At 43.9% G+C, this 25566-nt stretch overlaps 1 protein-coding gene across 1 annotated transcript in view; it reads left to right on the forward strand.

The window, feature by feature from the left end:
* Nucleotides 1-12998: 12998 nt before the first annotated feature.
* cnot4a (CCR4-NOT transcription complex, subunit 4a) overlaps nucleotides 12999-25566 on the forward strand; it is a 69435-nt gene continuing 56867 nt past the window's right edge. Inside the window, 1 exon segment of the mRNA XM_034176138.1 lies at nucleotides 12999-13245. The gene's annotated coding sequence lies outside the window, so the exon portion shown is untranslated.

Raw genomic sequence — 25566 nt, forward strand, 5'->3', positions numbered from 1 at the left:
TCAGGATTATACAGGTAGATGTTAACACCTGCTGGACATTGCTGCCTGTCGCACCTCCTCCGGTGCCCATGGGTCAGCTGCAGGGTCATCAGCCAGAAAAAATATGGACTCACTCAATTCTGAGGAATAAATTATGGAATCACCCTGTAAATTTTCATCCCCAAAACTAACACCTGCATCAAATCAGATCTGCTCTTTAGTCTGCATCTAAAAAGGAGTGATCACACCTTGGAGAGCTGTTGCACCAAGTGGACTGACATGAATCATGGCTCCAACACGAGAGATGTCAATTGAAACAAAGGAGAGGATTAGCAAACTCTTAAAAGAGGGTAAATCATCACGCAATGTTGCAAAAGATGTTGGTTGTTCACAGTCAGCTGTGTATAAACTCTGGACCAAATACAAACAACATGGAAAGGTTGTTAAAGGCAAACATTCTGGTAGACCAAGGAAGACATCAAAGCGTCAAGACAGAAAAAGCAATATGTCTCAAAAATCGAAAATGCACAACAAAACAAATGAGGAACGAATGGGAGGAAACTGGAGTCAACGTCTGTGACCGAACTGTAAGAAACCGCCTAAAGCAAATGGGATTTACATACAGAAAAGCTAAATGAAAGCCATCATTAACACCTAAACAGAAAAAACAAGGTTACAATGGGCTAAGGAAAAGCAATCGTGGACTGTGGATGACTGCATGAAAGTCGTATTCAGTGATGAATCTCGAATCTGCATTGGGCAAGGTGATGATGCTGGAACTTTTGTTTGGTGCCATTCCAATGAGATTTATAAAGATGACTGCCTGAAGAGAACATGTAAATTTCCACAGTCATTGATGATATGGGGCTGCATGTCAGGTAAAGGCACTGGGGAGATGGCTGTCATTACATCATCAATAAATGCACAAGTTTACGTTGATATTTTGGACACTTTTCTTATCCCATCAATTGAAAGGATGTTTGGGGATGATGAAATCATTTTTCCAGATGATAATTCATCTTGCCATAGAGCAAAAACTGTGAAAACATTCCTTGCAAAAAGACACATAGGGTCAATGTCATGGCCTGCAAATAGTCCGGATCTTAATCCAATTGAAAATCTTTGGTGGAAGTTGAAGAAAATGGTCCATGACAAGGCTCCAACCTGCAAAGCTGATCTGGCAACAGCAATCAGAGAAAGTTGGAGCCAGATTGATGAAGAGTACTGTTCGTCACTCATTAAGTCCATGCCTCAGAGACTGCAAGCTGTTATAAAAGCCAGAGGTGGTGCAACAGAATACTAGTGATGTGTTGGAGCGTTCTTTTGTTTTTCATGATTCCATAATTTTTTCCTCGGAATTGAGTGATTCCATATTTTTTTCCCTCTGCTTGGTCTAAAAAAGTAACCGTTACTGACTGCCACAATTTTTTTTTCCTGATTTCTTATAGTGTTTCTTAAAGCCAGAAAGTTGCCATTTGAAATGACTTTAGTTTTGTGTTATGTGATCTGCTTTTTTTCTACAAAATTAAACAACTGAATGAACATCCTCTGAGGCCGGTGATTCCATAATTTTTGCCAGGGGTTGTACTAACAGAGAAAATTACATGCCAGTTGTATTTGGTGGTGAGCAGCCTGACAGATTTGTGCCAAATGAAACTGAAGCAGACCAAAAAGCAGCAGACAGTAGTGACTCTGACAGAGATGCAGCCAAGGTAAATGGATTTTTCCAAGATCTATAATGGCCTAATACTATTAAATGGTTGTTTGTACTTATTAAATTAAATATTAATTATCTATTGTATATAAAATCCCAGGAGTTTGCCAACATTAACATAACACTAGACTGGTCCACATGCACACAGGATTTTTTTTTTTTTTTGAACAGGGATTTTCCACCTTTGTTCTGTACAAGTACTTAAAAAATGAATTAGGGTGCCTCATCGCAGCGCTCCACCAGCTAAAGCAACAGATGCTAGCAATCTGGCAATCTCCAGCTCTCAGTGTGGACAGCACAGGCCCCAATTTGCGTGTTCAGTGCCAGTGGATTAGAGGGCAGCGACCCCACCCAGTAGGGCAGAGCCTGCTCCAACGGCAGGATAACACCGTGGATGAAATGTAGATGGCGAGGGCAGACAGATATGTTGATCTGATCTTGTCAATGTATAAGACAGAATTATTATGTTCCTGAGCCCAGCACAATATTGTCTCTTTGTTGAATGGTCACAGCCCAGCACATGCATATGATGTCTCGCAGAGGCGTGTGTGTGTGCGCGCACGCATGTGTGTGTGTTCTTTCTTAGCTCCCTCTAGTGACAAGCCACCCCTTGGTAAGGAGTACGTACTTTTACTTTTGGTATTTTAAGAATACTTTAATGCTAATACTTACTGAAATAACATTCTCAGTGCATGACTTTCATTTATAACTTAACTTATGGCTTTTATTTATACTAAAGTAAAAGATCTGATTACTTCTTCTACCACTACATATTGTCATACAAACAGTTAAGTACATAAGTATTTGAACAGTGACACAATTGTTTTGTAATTTTTGCCTCTGTGGCACGAGGGAAGCCACCAAGACATCAACAACAACTCTGGAGGAGTTACAGACATTTGTGAGTATGATTAGGATGCAACTTCTCTCTGTTGCATAACCACTCATAGTTTCATGGTTCGATTATGGATTTTAAGATAAGAAATCTGATCAAATCTAGGCTGGAGTATCCTGTCAAACTGTACCTGAAATATCACATCTTTTATTCAGAAAATTCTTCTCTGTGTGACTTGGTGAAGCTGTGCACTTGGTAGTGCAACAGACAAAAGCTGCACTCTGCACAGTTTCTCCAGTCACAGCCACGTAAGACTTCAAATTATTCAGTCATCATGAGCTTGTTGCTGGCTTCCCTCATACTTCCCTACTACTTCTTTAGGGAGGTTATCTGGTCAGCCGGGTTATCATCAGCGTGAGTCGTCAGAGAGCTGAAGCTTCTGGGATTTGTAGTCCTGATGTGACGACAACAGTTTCTGTCACTCTCCATGCGCTGGATGGAAAACGTGGAATGGATTATAAGCTACTCGGGCCTATTCAAAGATGTCAGTCTGTCAGCTCCATGAAAGTCTTCAGTTTGGGTCTCATTAACATCACATCACTGTCCTCAAAATCTCTGTTGATTAACGATCTAATTATGGATCATCACTTGGGTTATGTGAAACCTGGCTCAAACCCACAGCTGTTCTTCCTCTGAATGAGGCCTACCCACCGGCGTATACATTTAGTCATGTGTCTCGTGGTGTGAAGCAAGGCAGGGGCCTTGCTTCGCACCACCTAGATTTATTTATAAATCTAGGTTGACCTTATTGACTGTTGGGGGTTATAAATATAATTCCGCTCTGCCCATGATGCTACGTACTGTCAGGGTCAGTATGGAAATCAGTCATGTTATTTTGTCACTGTTTATAGGCCTCCCGGCCCATATTCTGATTTCTTAGATGAATTTGGTACGTTCATCTCTAGCCTGTCAGCTTGTGTGGACAACATTTTGATTATTGGTGACTTTAACATTCATATAAATAAGCCCTCTGATCCCCTTTGCAAATCATTTATGGAACTTGTGGATGCGTTAGGATTCCAACAATGCATTCAGGACTCGACACACATTACTGGAAATACCCTTGATTTGGTTCTCGTGCATGGCCTTGATGTCACGAACATCGACATTTTGCCTCTTGCCTCGGTGGTCTCTGACCACTCATTTATTAGGTTTACATTTACGTTGCCGCATTTAGTGGAGCAAAAGCCTTGTCTACTTCTGCGGCGACGCATTAATCCCTCAACTATGACTGAACTCGAAGCTAGACTGTCTGAAATTTTGGCTATAGGGTTGGAGAATGTTCAATCAGTGGATAGTCTTGCGGATGGCTTGAATTTAGTGCTCAAGGCTACACTGGATAAGGTTGCACCTCCTCTTTTAAGGCCACGCCTTCGCAAGGCACAGTCGCCTTGGTTCAATGGTTACTTGCGTGACCTTAGACAGAAGGCTAGAGGTATGGAATGGAAATGGCGTGGTTCCAAATTAGAGGTGTTCCACCTTGCATGGCGTGATGCTATCTTAGATTATAAGCATGCACTCCTGGCTACAAAGCAGGCCTATTATTCTGATTTGATCAATAAATACAAGCATAACTCAAAGTTTTTGTTTGAAACTGTAGCTTTTCTCATTCATGGATGGCCACCTGTTATTCACTCTCCCTTTTCAGCACAGTACTTCTTGGACTATTTTGAGAAGAAAATTGAGGATATTAAGTTGAGCATATCTCAGCAAGCCTTGGTCCAACCACCGCATACTGCTATGGAGGTGGATGGTCCCACTGAGGTGTTACCCAGATTTAGAGATTTTGATGGTATCTTGCTAGGTGCGCTGACGAAGCTCGTGACGTCTGCAAAAAGCACAACCTGCTTATTTGATCCCATACCAACAAAACTGTTTAAGGACCTGTGGTCCATTCTTGGGCCGACTGTGCTGGAAATTATAAATCTCTCATTAACTTCCGGATCTGTTCCTAAATGTTTCAAGTCTACAGTGATTAAACCATTGCTGAAGAAATCCAATCTCGACCCTAGTGTATTGAAAAATTATAGACCGATATCAAATCTAATTTCAAAAAAATATCAAATTAAATTTTGCAACAGCTCATGGACCACCTCACTGAGAATAATCTTTTATAGCTATTGCAGTCTGCTTTTAGAAAATATCAGTCCACAGAGACAGCACTTACTAAAGTTGTGAATGACCTTTTGCGATCAATGGACTCAGATACCATTACAGTCTTGGTGCTGTTGGATCTTAGTGCTGCGTTTGATACTGTGGATCATCATATTTTACTTGACAGACTGGAGAATCAATTTGGGATTACGGGAACTGCCCTTGCATGGTTGACGTCATACCTGTCTAGTCGTTCTTGCTGTGTGTTGTGCAATGGCACTTCTTCTGATCTTAGGGATATGAAATTTGGGGTTCCGCAGGAATCCGTTTTAGGCCCTCTGCTTTTTTCCCTTTATGTAGCACCCCTTGGGAATATATTGTGGCGTTTTGGGATTGCCTTTCATTGCTATGCTGATGACATCCAATTGTACATGCCGATAACTGCTGGTAATCTCATTCACATAAAATCTTCGGAAGATTGCTGTTGGGAAAGTGTCGGTACATGGACCCACAACAGGGGGCGCAAATGAACGGACAATGGATGAGGTCAAATAACAACACTTTACTGTTGTGAATGGGCACAACAAATACAATCAGATTACAACAATAGACAAAGCCAAATCACAAAAGGTGTCGTGTGGGCAGGCTCGAAGATAGGAGATGTCTGTCCAAAGCAGAACCGGAACCACACGATTTCCTCCGCCACCAGACCCCGGGAATACTGGAGCCGCCAAGTCCCGAACTCCCAGGTGGCCACTGCCTTCGCGTGTCGGACCTGGTACTGCTGGCGAGGAACAAAAGAACAATTAAATGTGGGTGCGTCTGCACCCAGGAATCCGCACGGCAGGAAAACTACCTCCACCACTCGTTGGAAAAGGAGTCAGCTAAACAACTCCCAAAAGTCACAAAAGATCACTGTTAACCAGTCAGCTGAGCACGTTACCTTCCAGGTAGAACGATATCTCGGCAAAGAGGTGGAGGCGTCGTCCTGCTGATATTCCCCTGCTGATCAGATGATGGGTAACAGCTGTTGCAGGTGATGCGTGACAGCCGTCACCCTGGCTGCTCCTGTGAGGCGACTGCGCCCTCTCGTGCCTGAAGCCCGCACTTCAGGCAGGGCGCCCTCTGGTGGTGGGCCAGCAGTACCTCCTCTTCTGGCGGCCCACACAACAGGACCCCCCTCAACGGGCGCCTCCTGGCGCCCGACCAGGCTTGTCCGGGTGGCGGCGGTAGAAATCGGCCAGGAGGGCCGGGTCCAGGATGAAGCTCCTCTTCACCCAGGAGCGTTCTTCGGGGCCGTACCCCTCCCAGTCCACCAAATACTGGAAGCCCCGGCCCATCCTACGGACATCCAAAAGCCGGCGTACAGTCCAAGCCGGCTCGCCATCAATGATCCGGGCAGGAGGCGGTGCCGGACCCGGAGTACAGAGGGGTGAGGTGTGATGTGGTTTTATTTGGGACACATGAAACACAGGATGGATCCGCAGTGAGGCCGGAAGCTGAAGCCTCACCGCGGCTGGACTGATGACCTTAAGGATCTTAAATGGGCCGATGTAACGGTCCTGTAGCTTGGGGGAGTCCACCTTGAGGGGAATGTCCTTTGTGGATAACCACACCTCCTGCCCTGGCCGATACGCAGGGGCCGGGGCCCGCCGACGGTCTGCATGGGCTTTTGCCCTCGTCCGGGCCTTTAGCAAAGCAGAACGGGCGGCACGCCACACCCGACGGCACTTCCGTAGGTGGGCCTGGACCGAGGGCACACCGACCTCTCCCTCAACCACCGGAAACAACGGGGACTGATACCCCAGACATACCTCAAAAGGGGAGAGGTCGGTGGCTGAAGACACCTGGCTGTTATGAGCATACTCGATCCAGGCCAAATGGGTACTCCAGGCCGCTGGGTGCACGGCAGTCACGTAGCGCAAAGCCTGTTCCACCTCCTGGTTTACCCGTTCTGCTTGCCCGTTGGTCTGAGGGTGGTACCCGGACGAGAGACTCACTGTGGCCCCCAGTTCCCGGCAGAAGCTCCTCCAGACTTGCGAGGAGAACTGGGGACCGCGATCGGAGACGATGTCTGTTGGAATCCCATGCAGCCGGACGACGTGGTGGACCAGGAGGTCTGCTGTCTCCTGCGCTGTTGGGAGCTTCGGGAGGGCCACGAAGTGGGCCGCCTTGGAGAATCGGTCCACTATCGTGAGGATGGTAGTGTTACCCTGGGACGGCGGGAGGCCCGTGACAAAATCCAGGCCGATGTGGGACCAGGGGCGATGAGGCACGGACAGCGGCTGGAGTAGTCCTGATGCCCTGCGATGGTCAGCCTTGCCCCCTGGCGCAGGTGGTGCAGGCCTGGATATAATCCCGGATGTCGGCCTCTAGGGACGCCCACCAGAAGCACTGCCGGACAACTGCCATGGTTCTTCGCACCCCTGGATGACAGGAGAGCTTGGAGCTGTGACAGAAGTCCAGAACTGCAGCCCTAGCTTCTGGTGGGACGTATAGTTTGTTCTTCGGCCCAGTTCCGGGGTCCGGGCTTCGTGCCATGGCCTCCCGGACGGTTCTCTCTACGTCCCAGGTGAGGGTGGCCACGATAGTGGACTCCGGGATGATGGGTTCCGGTGGATCCGACAACTCCGCTTTGACTTCATCTTCATGTACCCGGGACAAGGCATCCGATCTCTGGTTTTTGGTCCCGGGACGGTAGGTGATCCGGAAGTCAAAATGGCCGAAGAACAGTGACCAGCGGGCTTGCCTGGGGTTCAGCCGCTTGGCGGTCCTGATATACTCCAGGTTCCGGTGGTCAGTGAAAACCGTGAATGGCACGGACGTTCCCTCCAACAGATGTCTCCACTCTTCAAGAGCCTCTTTCACCGCAAGGAGTTCTCGATTGCCGACGTCATAGTTCCGTTCGGCCGGGGTCAACCTGCGAGAAAAATAGGCACACGGGTGAAGGACCTTATGGGTCTTCCCGCTCTGGGAAAGCACAGCTCCTATCCCTGAGTCCGAGGCGTCCACTTCAACCACTAACTGGCGACTAGGATCGGGCTGCACCAGAACGGGTGCAGACGAGAAGCGCCATTTCAACTCCTTGAACGCGGCATCGCAACGATCCGACCAGGTGAAGGGGACTTTTGGTGAGGTCAGGGGCTGTCAGGGGGCTAACTACCTGACTGTAGCCCTTAATGAACCTCCTGTAGAAATGTGCAAAGCCGAGGAACTGTTGCAGATTCCTACGGCTAGTGGGTTGGGGCCAGTCTCTCACCGCCGCAACCTTGGCCGGATCAGGAGCGACGGAGTTGGGGGAGATGATAAACCCCAGGAAGGACAAAGATGTGCAGTGAAACTCACACTTCTCGCCCTTCACAAACAGTCGGTTCTCCAACAACCGCTGCAGGACCTGACGTACATGCCGGACATGAGTCTCAGGATCCGGAGAAAAGATGAGTATATCGTCTAGATATATGAAGACGAATCGGTGCAGGAAATCCCGCAAGACATCATTAACTAATGCTTGGAACGTCGCGGGGGCGTTTGTGAGGCCGAACGGCATGACCAGGTACTCAAAGTGACCTAATGGGGTGTTGAATGCCGTCTTCCATTCGTCTCCCTTCCGGATCCGAACCAGGTGATATGCATTTCTAAGATCCAGCTTAGTAAAGATTTTGGCTCCATCCAGGGGGGTGAACACGGAATCTAATAATGGCAACGGGTATCGGTTGCGAACCGTAATCTCATTCAGCCCCCTGTAATCAATACATGGACGAAGTCCGCCATCTTTCTTGCCCACAAAAAAGAAACCTCCCCGATGGGGGAGGTGGAGTTCCGGATCAGCCCGGCAGCTAATGAGTCCCGGATGTAGGTCTCCATTGATTCGCGCTCAGGTCGTGAGAGGTTGTACAGCCTGCTGGACGGGAACTCAGCGCCTGGAACCAAATCAATGGCACAATCGTACGGACGGTGCGGGGGAAGGGTGAGTGCCAGATCCTTGCTGAAGACGTCAGCAAGATCGTGGTACTCAACCGGCACTGCCGTCAGATTGTGAGGGACTTTGACCTCCTCCTTAGCCTGGGAACCGGGAGGAACCGAGGATCCTAAACACACCCGATGGCAGGTTTCGCTCCACTGAACCACCACCCCAGACGGCCAATCGATCCGGGGATTGTGCTTTAACATCCATGGGATGCCCAAAATCACGCGGGAGGTAGAAGGAGTTACAAAAAACTCAATCTCCTCCCGGTGGTTTCCAGACACCACCAGAGTTACTGGTTGTGTCTTGTGTGTGAGTAAAGGGAGGAGGGTGCCATCTAGTGCCCGCACCTGCAATGGCGAAGGAAGCGCCACCAGAGGGAGCCCTGCCTCCTTTGCCCATCCGCTGTCTAGCAGATTCCCTTCTGACCCCGTGTCCACCAGTGCTCGGGCTTGAAGGGTTAAATCCCCGCTCAGGATTGTGACTGGGAGTCGTGTGGCAATTTGTGTGTGTCTCACTTGAATGTCTTGACCCCCCCTTAGCCCAGTCTCTAAGGGCGAGTGTTGACGTCTTGGCCGTTTGGGGCAGTCTCTCTGTGTGTGCTCTGTTGAGCTGCAGAGAAAACACTCTCCATGGATCAGCCTCCCCATTTTGGCCCTGTGCGTTTCCCTAACAACGTCAACAGGGGGAGCTGTTGCCCCACAAAGCGCTGCGGCTGTGGAGCGTGGGGAGGGCGGCCCCTTTTCGAACCCAGAAGGGAGAGGGGCGGCGCGTATCCGGTCACGTCCTTCGCCTCGCTCCCGACGGCGTTCCTCTAACCGATTGTCTAATCGTATAACGAGATCAATAAGCCCGTCCAAATCCCGCGGTTCGTCCTTAGCCACCAGGTGCTCCTTCAGGACCAACGATAGTCCGTTTACGAAGGCGGCGCGGAGGGCAGTGCTATTCCAGCCGGACCTCGCAGCCGCGATGCGGAAGTCGACTGCATAAGCAGCTGCGCTCCGGCGCCCCTGTCTCATTGACAGCAGCACGGCTGAAGCGGTCTCTCCTCTATTTGGGTGATCGAACACTGTTCTGAACTCCCTCACAAACCCATCATACATCAGAAGGAGCCGTGAATTTTGCTCCCAGAGCGCTGTAGCCCAAGCGCATGCCTTGCCGCGAAGCAGATTAATCACATAAGCTATCTTACTAGCATCAGTCGCGTACATGACGGGACGTTGTGCGAAGACGAGCGAACACTGCATAAGAAAGTCCGTGCATGTCTCCACATAACCCCCGTACGGTTCAGGAGGGCTTATGTATGCTTCAGGGGAAGGTGGGAGGGGTCGTTGAACGACCTGTGGAACGTCACTATTGCGCACAGGATCGACAGGAGGGAGAGCCGCAGCAGCGCCCTGAGGGCGCGCTTCCACCTGCGCGGCGAGAGCCTCCACCCTGCGGTTAAGGAGGACGTTCTGCTCGGTCATCAGATCCAGCCGAGCCGTAAAAGCGGTGAGGATTCGCTGCAACTCACCGATCATTCCTCCTGCAGACGCCTGTGCGCCCTGCTCTTCCATTGGCCGTTCAACGGCCGGTCGACGCCCCTCGGGGTCCATGACGTTGGCCGAGATATCCTGTTGGGAAAGTGTCGGTACACGGACCCACAACAGGGGGCGCAAATGAACGGACAATGGATGAGGTCAAATAACAACACTTTACTGTTGTGAATGGGCACAACAAATACAATCAGATTACAACAATAGACAAAAGCCAAATCACAAAAGGTTGTCGTGTGGGCAGGCTCGAAGATAGGAGACGTCTGTCCAAAGCAGAACCGGAACCACACGATTTCCTCCGCCACCAGACCCCGGGAATACTGGAGCCGCCAAGTCCCGAACTCCCAGGTGGCCACTGCCTTCGCGTGTCGGACCTGGTACTGCTGGCGAGGAACAAAAGAACAATTAAATGTGGGTGCGTCTGCACCCAGGAATCCGCACGGCAGGAAAACTACCTCCACCACTCGTTGGAAAAGGAGTCAGCTAAACAACTCCCAAAAGTCACAAAAGATCACTGTTAACCAGTCAGCTGAGCACGTTACCTTCCAGGTAGAACGATATCTCGGCAAAGAGGTGGAGGCGTCGTCCTGCTGATATTCCCCTGCTGATCAGATGATGGGTAACAGCTGTTGCAGGTGATGCGTGACAGCTGTCACCCTGGCTGCTCCTGTGAGGCGACTGCGCCCTCTCGTGCCTGAAGCCCGCACTTCAGGCAGGGCGCCCTCTGGTGGTGGGCCAGCAGTACCTCCTCTTCTGGCGGCCCACACAACAATTGCCTTGCATCAGTGAAAAGTTGGATGTCTAGTAACTTCCTACTTTTAAATTCTGATAAGACTGAAGTGATGGTTCTTGGTCCAGCGAGGTATCGGCATCAATTTGATCAGCTAGCGCTTAGCTTAGGTTTGTGTGTTATACATCATATGGATAAAGTGAGGAATCTTGGGGTAATTTTTGATCCTATGTTGTCTTTTGACCTCCATATTAGAGACATTACGAGAACTGCTTTCTCCATTTGTAAAATATAGCGAAGATTCGTCCCACCCTGTCTGTGGCTGATGCTGAGACTTTGATTCATGCATTTGTCTCTTCTAGATTGGACTATTGTAATGCTAAATTTTCTGGTAGCGCAGTCCAGGATTAGGGGTCTTCAACTGGTTCAAAATGCTGCTGCCAGACTTTTGACACAAAGCAGAAAATTCGACCACATTACGCCCGTTTTGGCATCCCTACACTGGCTTCCAGTCACTGCAAGTTCGGATTTTAAAGTACTGTTATTAGTTTATAAGATTGTTCATGGACTTGCACCTCCCTATCTGGATGACCTGGTAAGCCCCTATGTACCAGCTCGGGCCCTGCGTTCTCAGGGTGCAGGACTTTTATGTGTTCCCAGGGTGAATAAAAAGTCTGCCGGTCACAGAGCTTTCTCCTACCGTGCCCCAGCTCTGTGGAACAATCTCCCGGCAACCGCAGTCGGATACTGTGGAGACTTTTAAATCACGTCTAAAGACTCATTTGTTTTCCTTGTTTTATCATTAGTGTTATGATGTGTTTTTATTCTTGTATTCTTTTATGGTTGTCTTTTTATTGTTTTTAAATTTTTTAATTCAGTTTTTTCTGTTTTTATTATGTTGTGTGAAGCGCCTTGAGACGATTTCATTGTGAATTGGCGCTATATAAGTTAATAAATTTGAATTTTGAATTTGAGGTGATGGCCTAGTGCTTAAGTGCTGGGCTTGAGACTAGAGGATCCTTGGTTAAAATCCCAGCCTGACTGGAAAATCACTAAGGACCCTTGGGTAATGTCCTTAATCCATAGTTGCTCCTGATGTGTAGAGAGTGCCTTGCATGGCAGCACCCTGACACTGGTGTGTGAGTGTTTGGGTGAATGTGAGTCATAATTGTAAAGCTCTTTGAGTGTCTGATGCAGATGGAAAAGTGATATATAAATGCAATCCATTTATCATTATTCTTCTTGCATGGTGAGTTTTTGAGTACTGTCTACTCCAGACAGATTTCCTATTTTAATGATTGGTGTAAATGAAGTCCAAGACATGTTTAGTGACTTGGAAATGTTCGTAAATGGGCCATGACAATTGTTATTTCTACCTGGTTGTTTTTATGTAAAATTCTGCCCCTTACCAAAAACCAAACCATTGTATTCCTCATTTTATTGAAGGTCATGTTAGAAACCAGGCCTGGGACCCTCACAGACAGTGTCCATCTTGTGAAAGGCCCCTAAAATGAGTCATACAACACTTTTTATACCTTGTGGGTGTTAACTTAAGTGTGGTTTCGTCTCACATTTCTAATGTTATTGGCTCTCACCAACAGGGGGAGCTCTCCCTGTGTCTGAAACTTGGAACAAATGAGAGAGTAAAACTTAACATATTTCTCAGAACTTCCAAACAAATAACACAAATACTTAATAGCTAACATAAAACAAAGAATTAGCACAGATATTATCTAACACAATAATGGCTTGTATGAACAGTAATCATAATATATAGTTTGTCCAATTACTTATGGGTTCTGGAAATGGGGGGTATGGCTGCAATTACAAAATGCAATATTTTTTTCAATTTGAATTCAAGCAGAAAGCATACACTTCAATCACATCTTGATTGTTTTCATTTCAATTCAGCTGTGGTAGTGGCAAAGGCAAAACTATAAAAACGGTGTTACTTGTTGAACCGACTGTGCAGTACATCCACTGATTTGTCAGGTTTGGCTTCATTTTTGTATTCCGTGCAAACTACATGTCCCATAAGGCATCTGTCAGTCTGCGCAGGCTCAGTAGGACTGAATACTTGCCCTGTTCCCTCCTCCTTACTTTAATGCTAGCTAAGATGGTGGTTTGAGCGTAAATTGTCTTGACAATACTAAGAAAAGAAAAGGGCAAAATAGCTTTACAGCCTTTTAGTTACGGTAGATCAGTACGCCTACGGTTATCTTAAGTGACCGTTCAGACAAAAAATTGATATTTCAGATACGTTGACTCGCAGTCCCCGCCCAATTTGGTGTGACTCCCTTGGAGTGGAATCTTTAGCTAAATACGGACAGGGTAAGTAACATTAAAGGGAGCTAAGTTGCTAGCTGGCTTTCAGACCTTCTTAAAGAAGGCCGCTTGTCTTTGTTAAGTTTTGCGGACTGACAATAAAGTGTTGTCAGCCTCCGTACGTGACTGTCCGGTTGTCTATAAATCGTGAGAGCTGTGTCTGATTTACTGTTCATGGCTAGCATGCTAACGCCTAGCTTCCAGTTGAGTTTGTGTAGGCCGCACGATGAGCTAGGCTCCATCAGCCCGTACGTTTCAATGGTACTGTAGCATGCTAGCTGTGCCAATGCTAGCGGTTAGCATAAAGCAAACTGTCAGACAGTATGTAGGAGGAACTGTAACCTGAGGCATAAAGAGACTCAAAACACTTTAACATCGTTTGGTCTCTGTTCTACGGATTTTGTTGTTTAAAATGTTACGTGTCGTTTCGTTTGGTTTGAAAGCCGACTATGATTTAAACAGCCTTTACCTAACGTTAGCTTAGCCTAGTCGAATAACATGTCATAATGTACGATCCAAAAGACAGAACAGCTAAAGTTACCAGCCTGTTTGGCTGGTTGTTTGGTTTCGTATAGTCACGCAGTAGCGAAGGTGCAATAGTATTGTATTCTGCATGTTTAATTACGATGAAATGTTTGTTTTTAATGTCTCTTTTTCTCGTTTTAATGTTAGATTCACCGTTTAATTATACAATCGAGATTTATCGTTGTCCTGTGTCCGACAGTAGTGTAGTCACACAAAACTAACTACAAGCAACTAACATTTCGAACTCTTTGTGACTTTTTTTTGTTTTTGTAGCTATCAGGGTCACTCAGTGTCAGATATTGTCGGCCTGAAATGCCACATCTGTATGGACTACAAAATAATCTGGCAGTTGCTTTTTAATTGGTCATCTGAGCATGGAGGAGGGGTGATTGTTATATTGTGTCATACAGTATAACAAATACCCCTCCCTACACGTTAAGGCATAAACCATTTGAAATGCCCCTGAATGACTTCTTGTGGCTGCTCACGTTTTCTGGCTGTTATGGTTCCACATGTTGATTTGTCATGAATTTTTTTGTCAGATGCTCTTCCTGAAGTAACTCCAAATGAAAAAGATTGAGGCATGGGTTGCCTTTTAACTCTGAAACACCTTGCTTTGAAGCATGTGTGCTGACCATTTATCTTTTAACAGTATAAGGGCATTTTAAAAATGTTGTGCCCCTGAATTTAGTAATATACAGTTAGGTTAATAAGTAAATGGACAGTAACACAGTTTTTAATGATTTTTTTTCTCCTCAGTAGAGTAGAACTGAAGCAAGACAAGCTTGTAGTGTTGAGGGGATTCACAGAAGTATTAAAGGTATACAGCCTTTCAAATTTTACTAAATTGACAAAATTTCGTTTCTACTGAAATCCAAGCACGATAATGTAGGTTATTTTTTAAATGTCTCAAAATTTCAATTCATTTTAATAAAGAGAACCTATTTACCTGTGGGAATTTAATAACAAAAATTTTATTTTCTTTTTATCGTCTGCAGGAGTTGGTGCTTGTGCATGCCCATGAGCTTAAAAAAGACCGAAAATTTATCTTTGACCTCAGGTGATGCACACACGTAGCGTGTATACTGACATCTGTAAGATGTCTTGTAAATCACTTCAGAGACATTATCATGTTACAAAAACATCTTTAGATTTAGAAGTGTTTATTTCTTGCTTTCTCATAATATATGAGAAACATATTAGATTTATACAGAAACACTAGTTTTGAAGCATTTTCCGCCATGTTGCATTAGCAGCCTGAGAGAGACCAAGTAGCAAACGTCACTGTGATTCTTTGCTCTGATTGGCTGTCACCGTGTGCTTTCCAGTTGGTGGAAGCCCGCATGTGATCTGTGAGGTCGCTAACATAGACTGTATGTGTTGCTGCCATAAGTAGTTCAAGGCCGTCTGTTCTTTTGAAATTTTCCCCTTCAGAGGAACTCTTTATTTTTTTCTAAATAGGTTATACGAGGTCTATTAGAAAAGTATCCGACCTTATTATTTTTTTCAAAAACCATATGGATTTGAATCACGTGTGATTACATCAGACATGCTTGAACCCTCGTGGGCATGCAAGAGTTTTTTCACGCCTGTCGGTTACGTCATTCGCCTGTGGGCAGTCTTTGAGTGAGGAGTCGTCCACCCTCTCGTCGATTTTTTTCATTGTTTAGGAATGGCTCAGAGACTGTTGCTTTGTTTGATAAAATTTTTTTCAAAACTGTAAGGCACAACTGAGTGGACACCATTCAATAAATTCAGCTGGTTTTCGGTAAAAATTTTAACGGCTGATGAGAGATTTTGGTCTGGTAGTGTCGCTTTAAGGACGGTCCACGGCGCCTGACGGCGATCTGCGCTTCGAGGCGGCAGCGTCTCACCGTTTCAAGTTGAAAACTTCCACATTTCAGGCTCTGTTGACGCAGTAAGTCGTCAGAGAACAGAGAACTTTCAGAAGAAGTCGGCATGAGGAGTTTATTCGGACATTCCATTGTTAACGGTCATTTTGTAATGAAAGAACGTGCGGGCAGAGTCGCATGTCGGGATGGTCGCGGCAGGAAAAACACCTCCGTTGGAAATCTTAACGGGCAAGTTGGAACATGCCCAAGCTGTTAAACAATTTCTCAGTTACTCACTTGTTGAAAGCCATTAAAAGCCGCCTGAATTCTACAAATGGTTTTCAACACGGAGGTGTTTTTCCTGTCGCGGCGCACACAGATTTGCCGAGTCGTCACGGAAACAACTCGGCGAATTTGCGCGTACGTCTTTCATTAAAAAAATGTCCTTAAACAGTGGAATGTCCGCATAAATTCCTCATGCCGGCCTCTTCTGAATCTTCTCTGTTCTCTCACGATGTCCTGGGTGAATTAAGCCTTAAATTAGGATGTTTTCAGCTCGAAACAGGCCGACGACAGCGCCTGGAAGCGCTGCAGGACGTCCCGCTCCGTGGGAAGTCCTTACACCGACAAACACCCCATAATCTCTCATCAGCCGTTAAACTTTTCACAGAAAACCAGCTTAATTTCTCGAATAGTGTCCACTCGGATATTCCTCACAGGTCCAGAAAAAGTTTTGATAAAGCAACACGCGCCGTCTCGAGCAGCGTGTGAAACAAAGGAATTCAGCCAAGAGGGCGGGACCACATCTCACTCAAGGCCTGCCCACAGGGAAATGACGTCACCGACACGCGTGAAAAAACTCACGCATGCGCACGAGGGTTCAAGCATGATTGGTGTAATCGCATGTCATTCAAATCCATATAGTTAAAAAAAAAAAAAAAGGGTCGGTTTATTATCTAAGAGACCTCGTATTTTGATCATATTGGCAATGTCATATTATGAATCCCCTATTTAAAGGCTAATAAATAGAATTATAGTGATGCCAAAGAAAATAGATGTTATGCCTTAAATCTTAAAAAGCTCAGTGGTGGTATACCTTTACTCATTCAGGATGCTGTATATTTCTGTCCAGCGTACCTCTGTTTCCAGGAACTGTAAGTAATTGAACACAGTAAACATGATTATATTTTTCATATAGATCATCACTTTTCTACCCACATTTCTTTTGACAAATCAGGGAATGGATACATAAACATTTTCAAGTCACTGAATATGTCCTGGACTTTAAACACGATGGTACTACGTGGTAAACCTGTTTGTTGGAGACAGTTCTTAAAACCCAAGGCAAGGATATAGGGATTTGCGGTCGATTTTTAGATGCGTGGCAAAGTAGGCGTGGGCGATTCTGAATAGATTCACAAGTCAAAAATTGATTTCATAATTAATTGTAGGGGTGGGTATGCATGGGTCTTGGCCACTTAATGAGCACTTTTCCTATCCCTTATGTAAACCTGTGTTTGTGTTTTTTAACTTTTTTTTTAGTTAGTAAGGTATGGAAGTAAATCTGTGCCATCAGAGTTTGAATTAGAATTTTTGAGGTTGAATTTTTTTTTTAGCATCAAAATCAGTTTGAAGTTGAAGCATCAAAATATTCAGCCTCAAACTTCTATCTAAAAAAAAAAATTCAGCCTCAAAAAATAGAATAGCAAGGAGAAGCAATCAATCCCTGTCTCAATCATCCAATATTCAGCCAGTCATGTTTTGTTCCAAGACCATATCGAAAGAACGCGACGTGATAAATTGCTGAACGTTGGATGATTGAGACAGGGATCGATTGCTTCTCCCTGCTTTTCTATTTTTTGAGATTGAATTTTTTATTTTTAATTTTTTACGTTGACTCTTTTTGAGGTAGATTTATTTATTTTTTAGGTTGATTATTATTTTTTGTTTTTGTTTTTAGACTGAAGTTTTTGAAGCTGAATATTTTGATGCTAAACACATTCAACCTTAGAAATTCGACTTCAAACTCTGATTTTGATGCTAAAAAATTTGACCTTTTAAAAAATTCAAATTCAAGCTCTGATGGCACATATTTACTTCCATAGTAAGGTACATTTTACACATAGCTTTGTTACAATGACTCTGCTCCATATCTGGCAGCAGCAGCACTGTTTTTGGGTGGTGATAAATGTGACACGCCACAGGGTGAGAAAAATGGTGACAAATTCTGGCTACATCTAAGCAGAGTTTTTACTTCAAAATCTAACGGTACAAAATATGAGGGGCAGTTGGCCGCTCGGTGGTGAGCAGAATGGACAGACTATATAAACGTTAATTATGTGACTTTGTTTGCATATAGTTGGTGTGTAAAAGTACACAATAATGAAATTATTAAACATTGTTTAATAATTTCAATTCATAAGCACATTTATTTGTAAATGCCAACACACACGTTACATTGATTCACTTGTGTTGTTTTTTTTACATAGAATGAATTAGTCAACCAATCAGTATGAGTGGAGGCAAAGTTTACCCATAATCCCTTTGGGCATCTGTGTGTTAATGTACAAATCTTCAGAATTAGTGCATTATTTTAAAATTAACAGATGTTATATATCCACTTTGTACATTTTAAGCATTTACATGAATGTAGTTATTCTATCTGGAATAATTTGATTTATAAATCAAAACCACAAGTCAAACCTGCTTCCCAATTGAGGACCACTGTATGGTGTTAAGGAGTAATGACTTCTTTTTTTTTTTTTTTTTGTGGCAGTCTGGCGGCCAGGCCCTTTATGCTGGGAGTGGAGTTGAGCTCAGCCCCTCTAAGCTACCTCACTGCTGCAAAATACATAGCAGACAGGAGCAAAAGGGATACTAAATGTTTTTCAACATTACTAGCTATGTTAAAAAAAAAAAAAAAGTTAATGGTCTAAAAGTTATCGGAAGATAATTGGTCCGGTGATGGTTTTAAAACTTATCTGAAAAGCTAATCCGCTAACAAAAACATTAGCTTCGATAATTATGGGTTATCGGATTAGCTGAACATTGCCCACCACTGGTCTGCTTGTGGGTAGGATGAATTTAATTTATCCTCAACTTCCTATACATATCATTGTTTCATCTATAGCAGCATAACTAAGGGATGGTTCAGGGTCACCCGATCCAGCCCTAACTATAAGCTTTAGCAAAAAGGAAAGTTTTAAGCCTAATCTTAAAAGTAGAGAGGGTGTCTGTCTCCCTGATCTGAATTGGGAGCTGGTTCCACAGGAGAGGAGCCTGAAAGCTGAAGGCTCTGCCTCCCATTCTACTCTTACAAACCCTAGGAACTACAAGTAAGCCAGCAGTCTGAGAGCGAAGCGCTCTATTGGGGTGATATGGTACTACGAGGTCCCTAAGATAAGATGGGACCTGATTATTCAAAACCTTATAAGTAAGAAGAAGAATTTTAAATTCTGTTCTAGAATTAACAGGAAGCCAATGAAGAGAGGCCACTATGGGTGAGATATGCTCTCTCCTTCTAGTCCCCGTCAGTACTAGTCCAGCCTAGAGGAAATAAATGCATGAATTAGTTTTTCAGCATCACTCTGAGACAAGACCTTTCTGATTTTAGAGATATTGCGTAAATGCAAAAAAGCAGTCCTACATATTTGTTTAATATGCGCTTTGAATGACATATCCTGATCAAAAATGACTCAAGATTTCTCACAGTATTACTAGAGGCCAGGGCAATGCCATCCAGAGTAAGGATCTGGTTAGGACACCATGTTTCTAAGATTTGTGGGGCCAAGTACAATAACTTCAGTTTTATCTGAGTTTAAAAGCAGGAAATTAGAGGTCATCCATGTCTTTATGTCTGTAAGACAATCCTGCAGTTTAGCTAATTGGTGTGTGTCCTCTGGCTTCATGGATAGATAAAGCTGGGTATCATCTGCGTAACAATGAAAATTTAAGCAATACCGTCTAATAATACTACCTAAGGGAAGCATGTATAAAGTGATAAAATTGGTCCTAGCACAGAACCTTGTGGAACTCCATAATTAACCCTAGTCTGTGAAGAAGATTCCCCATGTACATGAACAAATTGTAATCTATTAGACAAATATGATTCAAACCACCGCAGCGCAGTGCCTTTAATAACTATGGCATGCTCTAATCTCTGTAATAAAATTTTATGGTCAACAGTATCAAAAGCAGCACTGAGGTCTAACAGAACAAGCACAGAGATGAGTCCACTGTCCGAGGCCATAAGAAGATCATTTGTAACCTTCACTAATGCTGTTTCTGTACTATGATGAATTCTAAAACCTGACTGAAACTCTTCAAATAGCCCATTCCTCTGCAGATGATCAGTTAGCTGTTTTACAACTACCCTTTCAAGAATTTATGAGAGAAAAGGAAGGTTGGAGATTGGCCTATAATTAGCTAAGATAGCTGGGTCAAGTGATGGCTTTTTAAGTAATGGTTTAATTACTGCCACCTTAAAAGCCTGTGGTACATTGATCATATTTAAGATCGAAGCATTAAATAATGGTAGGGCTTCCTTGAGCAGCCTGGTAGGAATGGGGTCTAATAAACATGTTGATGGTTTGGATGAAGTAACTAATGAAAATAACTGACAGAACAATCGGAGAGAATGAGTCTAACCAAATACCGGCATCACTGAAAGCAGCCAAAGATAACGATACGTCTTTGGGATGGTTATGAGTAATTTTTTCTCTAATAGTTAAAATTTTGTTAGCAAAGAAAGTCATGAAGTCATTACTAGTTAAAGTTAATGGAATACTCAGCTCAATAGAGCTCTGACTCTTTGTCAGCCTGGCTACAGTGCTGAAAAGAAACCTGGGGTTGTTCTTATTTTCTTCAATTAGTGATGAGTAGAAAGATGTCGTAGCTTTACGGAGGGCTTTTTTATAGAGCAACAGACTCTTTTTCCAGGCTAAGTGAAGATCTTCTATATTAGTGAGATGCCATTTCCTCTCCAACTTACGGGTTATCTGCTTTAAGCTACGAGTTTGTGAGTTATACCACGGAGTCAGGCACTTCTGATTTAAAGCTCTCTTTTTCAGAGGAGCTACAGCATCCAAAGTTGTCTTCAATGAGGATGTAAAACTATTGACGAGATACTCTATCTCACTTACAGAGTTTAGGTAGCTACTTTGCACTGTGTTGGTATATGGCATTAGAGAACATAAAGAAGGAATCATTTCCTTAAACCTAGTTACAGCGCTTTCTGAAAGACTTCTAGTGTAATGAAACTTATTCCCCACTGCTGGGTAGTCCATCAGAGTAAATGTAAATGTTATTAAGAAATGATCAGACAGCAGGGAGTTTTCAGGGAATACTGTTAAGTCTTCTATTTCCATACCATAAGTCAGAACAAGATCTAAGATATGATTAAAGTGGTGGGTGGACTCATTTACTTTTTGAGCAAAGCCAATAGAGTCTAATAATAGATTAAATGCAGTGTTGAGGCTGTCATTCTCAGCATCTGTGTGGATGTTAAAATCGCCCACTATAATTATCTTATCTGAGCTAAGCACTAAGTCAGACAAAAGGTCTGAAAATTCACAGAGAAACTCACAGTAACGACCAGGTGGACGATAGATAATAACAAATAAAACTGGTTTTTGGGACTTCCAATTTGGATGGACAAGACTAAGAGTCAAGCTTTCAAATGAATTAAAGCTCTGTCTGGGTTTTTGATTAATTAATAAGCTGGAATGGAAGATTGCTGCTAATCCTCCGCCCCGGCCCGTGCTACGAGCATTCTGACAGTTAGTGTGACTCGGGGGTGTTGACTCATTTAAACTAACATATTCATCCTGCTGTAACCAGGTTTCTGTAAGGCAGAATAAATCAATATGTTGATCAATTATTATATCATTTACCAACAGGGACTTAGAAGAGAGAGACCTAATGTTTAATAGACCACATTTAACTGTTTTAGTCTGTGGTGCAGTTGAAGGTGCTATATTATTTTTTCTTTTTGAATTTTTATGCTTAAATAGATTTTTGCTGGTTATTGGTAGTCTGGGAGCAGGCACCATCTCTACGGGGATGGGGTAGTGAGGGGATGGCAGGGGGAGAGAAGCTGCAGAGAGGAGTGTAAGACTACAACTCTGCTTCCTGGTCCCAACCCTGGATAGTCACGGTTTGGAGGATTTAAGAAAATTGGCCAGATTTCTAGAAATGAGAGCTGCTCCATCCAAAGTGGGATGGGTGCCGTCTCTCCTAACAAGACCAGGTTTTCCCCAGAAGCTTTGCCAATTATCTATGAAGCCCACCTCATTTTTTGGACACCACTCAGACAGCCAGCAATTCAGGGAGAACATGCGGCTAAACATGTCACTCCCGGTCCGATTGGGGAGGGGCCCAGAGAAAACTACAGAGTCCGACATTGTTTTTGCAAAGTTACACACCGATTTAATGTTAATTTTAGTGACCTCCGATTGCCGTAACCGGGTGTCATTACTGCCGACGTGAATTACAATCTTACCAAATTTACGCTTAGCCTTAGCCAGCAGTTTCAAATTTCCTTCAATGTCGCCTGCTCTGGCCCCCGGAAGACAATTGACTATGGTTGCTGGTGTCGCTAACTTCACATTTCTCAAAACAGAGTCGCCAATAACGAGAGTTTGATCCTCGGCGGGTGTGTCGCCGAGTGGGGGAAAAATGGTTAGAAATGTGAACGGGTTGGTGGTGTACACGGGGCTTCTGTTTAGAACTACGCTTCCTCCTCACAGTCACCCAGTCGGCCTGCTTTCCCGGCTGCTCAGGATCTGCCAGGGGGGAACTAACGGCGGCTAAGCTACCTTGGTCCGCACCGACTACAGGGGCCTGGCTAGCTGTAGAATTTTCCACGGTGCGGAGCCGAGTCTCCAATTCGCCCAGCCTGGCCTCCAAAGCTACGAATAAGCTACACTTATTACAAGTACCATTACTGCTAAAGGAGGCCGAGGAATAACTAAACATTTCACACCCAGAGCAGAAAAGTGCGGGAGAGACAGGAGAAACCGCCATGCTAAATCGGCTAAGAGCTAGTAGCTGCGCTAAGCTAGCGGATTCCTAAAAACACGCAAAGTGAATTATGTGTAAATAATTTAGAGGTGATTCAGCAGAAGGAGTGCTTTAGTTAAGGCACGTAAAGATTACACTGGGAAACAAATCGTAATCTAGATAACTAAATCAATCTAACTGCGCAGATTAAACAGCTAACAGATACAGAAAAACACCGCTGTGCTCCGGAACAGGAAGTGATACAATACCGCAGTGAGAGCCAACCACCAGTAGAGGCCAGTCATATGTAAATCATTGAACACCTTGTTTTCATCCAGGACCACAGACAGAAGTTCCTTATTTTCTTTGCTCATTAAGTTATTTTTAAAAAAAGAAATGAAGTAGCATTTGTCCCTTTTTATTATATTTTTTTGTTGTTTTGAAAAATGATCTGATCCGTAGCTTAAAAACCATATCCGATCCCAACCATGGCTTTTGTGATCCATGACTCCCCTACTCAATAGCAATGTTTCGTCAATGAGGAATGTGTTCAGAATGCATGATCATACACATGCACACAGTCTGGCATAACAGAAATAATAGACACAGACGGAGGGAGCTGAGGAGTTGAAAATACTTTCCCTTTTATTATGAAAACTATAAAAGCATTTTCAGGTCATTATGTAACTCTTGTTGGCCACCAATGGCTTGTAAGATAGTTAATGGGAAACACTAGCAATCTGCATTGACACTTGGAAAAACAATCATTTTACTAAACAGTATGTACTTTGGTGACGCTGATGGAGTCATGGCGAACCCTGATAAAGTACTCTGATTTTGTGGTTGTCATGGCCAAAACATCACAGTGGGGTACTGCTTCATAGAGAAGAGCTTCACAGAAAGATTTGATGATCAGCCAATGAACTAATTAGATAAATATAAGAATGCATTCAAACAACTGATTAAATATATCAGTAGACTGCAACTAGGCCCATGTGTCTGTGTGCCTGTGCACTTAATTTTACCTCTGGTCATACGGCAAAGCATGAAATAAAAATAAATATTAAATAGAAATAGAAGGGACTTTCTCTCACTAAAGTTTATCAGTCTGTGTGAAATCACGAGGATTATGTGGACATGACAAAGCACAGAAATGTCTCTATAGATTTGCTACTCTGGAGTGGGAAACTGATCAGTTGTTGCAAAGTTTTGCAATCTGTCAGTGCTCTCTCTTTTAAGTTAAAATGCCAATCAGTCACTGCCTTCAGCAGATTTGCTGTTTTTCTTTTACATTGTTACTTAGACCAAGTAAATTATGAATGTGTGCACCCACAGCTCTCTGTTAGCATGATTATTCAAAAACTAAATGACATTTTCACAATACACTAACAGAAGTATGTACTCAAGTCTATACGTATTTGGACAGTGATAATTTTGTAATTTTTCCTCTGTACACCACCAGTATGGAGTTGTCAAACAATCAGCATGTGTTTGGAGTGTGGATTTCAACTTTAATTCGGAGGGGCATGGGTGGAGCTTAACAAAAACATCACATGAAGCATTTAGGAACTGCGGACATTTGAATACATTGTCCGTCGTTTTTCAGATTCCCTAAGTATTTGGATAAAGTAAATATTCTGATTTCTTTTAAAACAAATCACCACTGTCGTGGCTGGCATATCAATCATTTATATACACAGAATAGCACTATATTGTAAATTTGTCTGGTGTAGGCATTTCTCATAAGCAGTGACCATGCAAGAAGGAGACTAGTGAGGGAAGCCACAAAGATACTCAGGCAGCTGAAAAGGCCACAGGCATTTTTTTTGGCAGTCACTGGGCAAACTGCATCGTTTAGCTTTTGTCTGTCGTGTCACCATTTATGCAATTTCTTGGCTAAATAGCACAGAGAAGGATTTTACTAAAAAGATGTGATATTTCAGCTACCGTTGACAACTCCAATTCCAATGAAGTTGGGATGTTGTGTAAAATGTAAATAAAAACAGAATACAATGATTTGCAAATCCTCTTCAACCAATATTCAATTGAATACACCACAAAGACAAGATATTTAATGTTCAAACTGATAAACTTTGTTTTTGTGCAAATATCTGCTCATTTTAAAATGGATGCCTGCAACATGTTTCAACTGGGATAGTGGTATGTTTACCACTGTGTCACATCACCTTTCCTTCTAACAGCACTCAATAAGCATTTGGGAACTGAGGACACTAATTGTTGAAGCTTTGTAGGTGGAATTCTTCCCCATTCTTGCTTGATGTATGACTTCAGTAGTTCAACAGTGTGGGGTCTCCGTTGTCGTATTTTGCGCTTCATAATGTGCCACACATTTTCAATGGGTGACAGGTCTGGACTCCAGGCAGGTCAGTCTAATACCCCCACTCTTTTACTACGAAACCACACTGTTGTAACACGTGAAGAATGTGGCTTGGCATTGTCTTGCTGAAATAAGCAGGGACGTACCTGAAAAAGACATTGCTTGGATGGCAGCATGTGTTGTTCCAAAACCTGGATGTACCTTTCAGCATTGATGGTGCCATCACAGATGTGTAAGTTGCCCATTCCATGGGCACAAACACACCCCCATACCACCACAGATGCTGGCTTTTGAACTTTGCGCTGGTAATAATCTGGATGGTCTGTGTCCTCTTTTGTCCAGAGGACATGATGTCCACAATTTCCAAAAACAATTTGAAATGTGGACTCATCAGACCACAGCACACTTTTTCCACTTTGTGTCTGTCCATTTCAAATGAGCTCGGGCCCAGAGAAGGCGACAGCGTTTCTGGATGTTGTTGATGTATGGGTTTAGTTTTGCATGGTAGAGTTTTAACTTGTACTTGCAGATGTACCGACGAACTGTGTTAACTGACAGTGGCTTTCTGAAGTGTTCCTGAGCCCAAGCGGTAAGATCCTTTACCCAAAGATGTCAGTTTTTTATGCAGTGCCG

This window comes from Thalassophryne amazonica, chromosome 8 (assembly GCF_902500255.1).
Source record: "Thalassophryne amazonica chromosome 8, fThaAma1.1, whole genome shotgun sequence".
Taxonomy (NCBI): Eukaryota; Metazoa; Chordata; class Actinopteri; order Batrachoidiformes; family Batrachoididae; genus Thalassophryne; species Thalassophryne amazonica.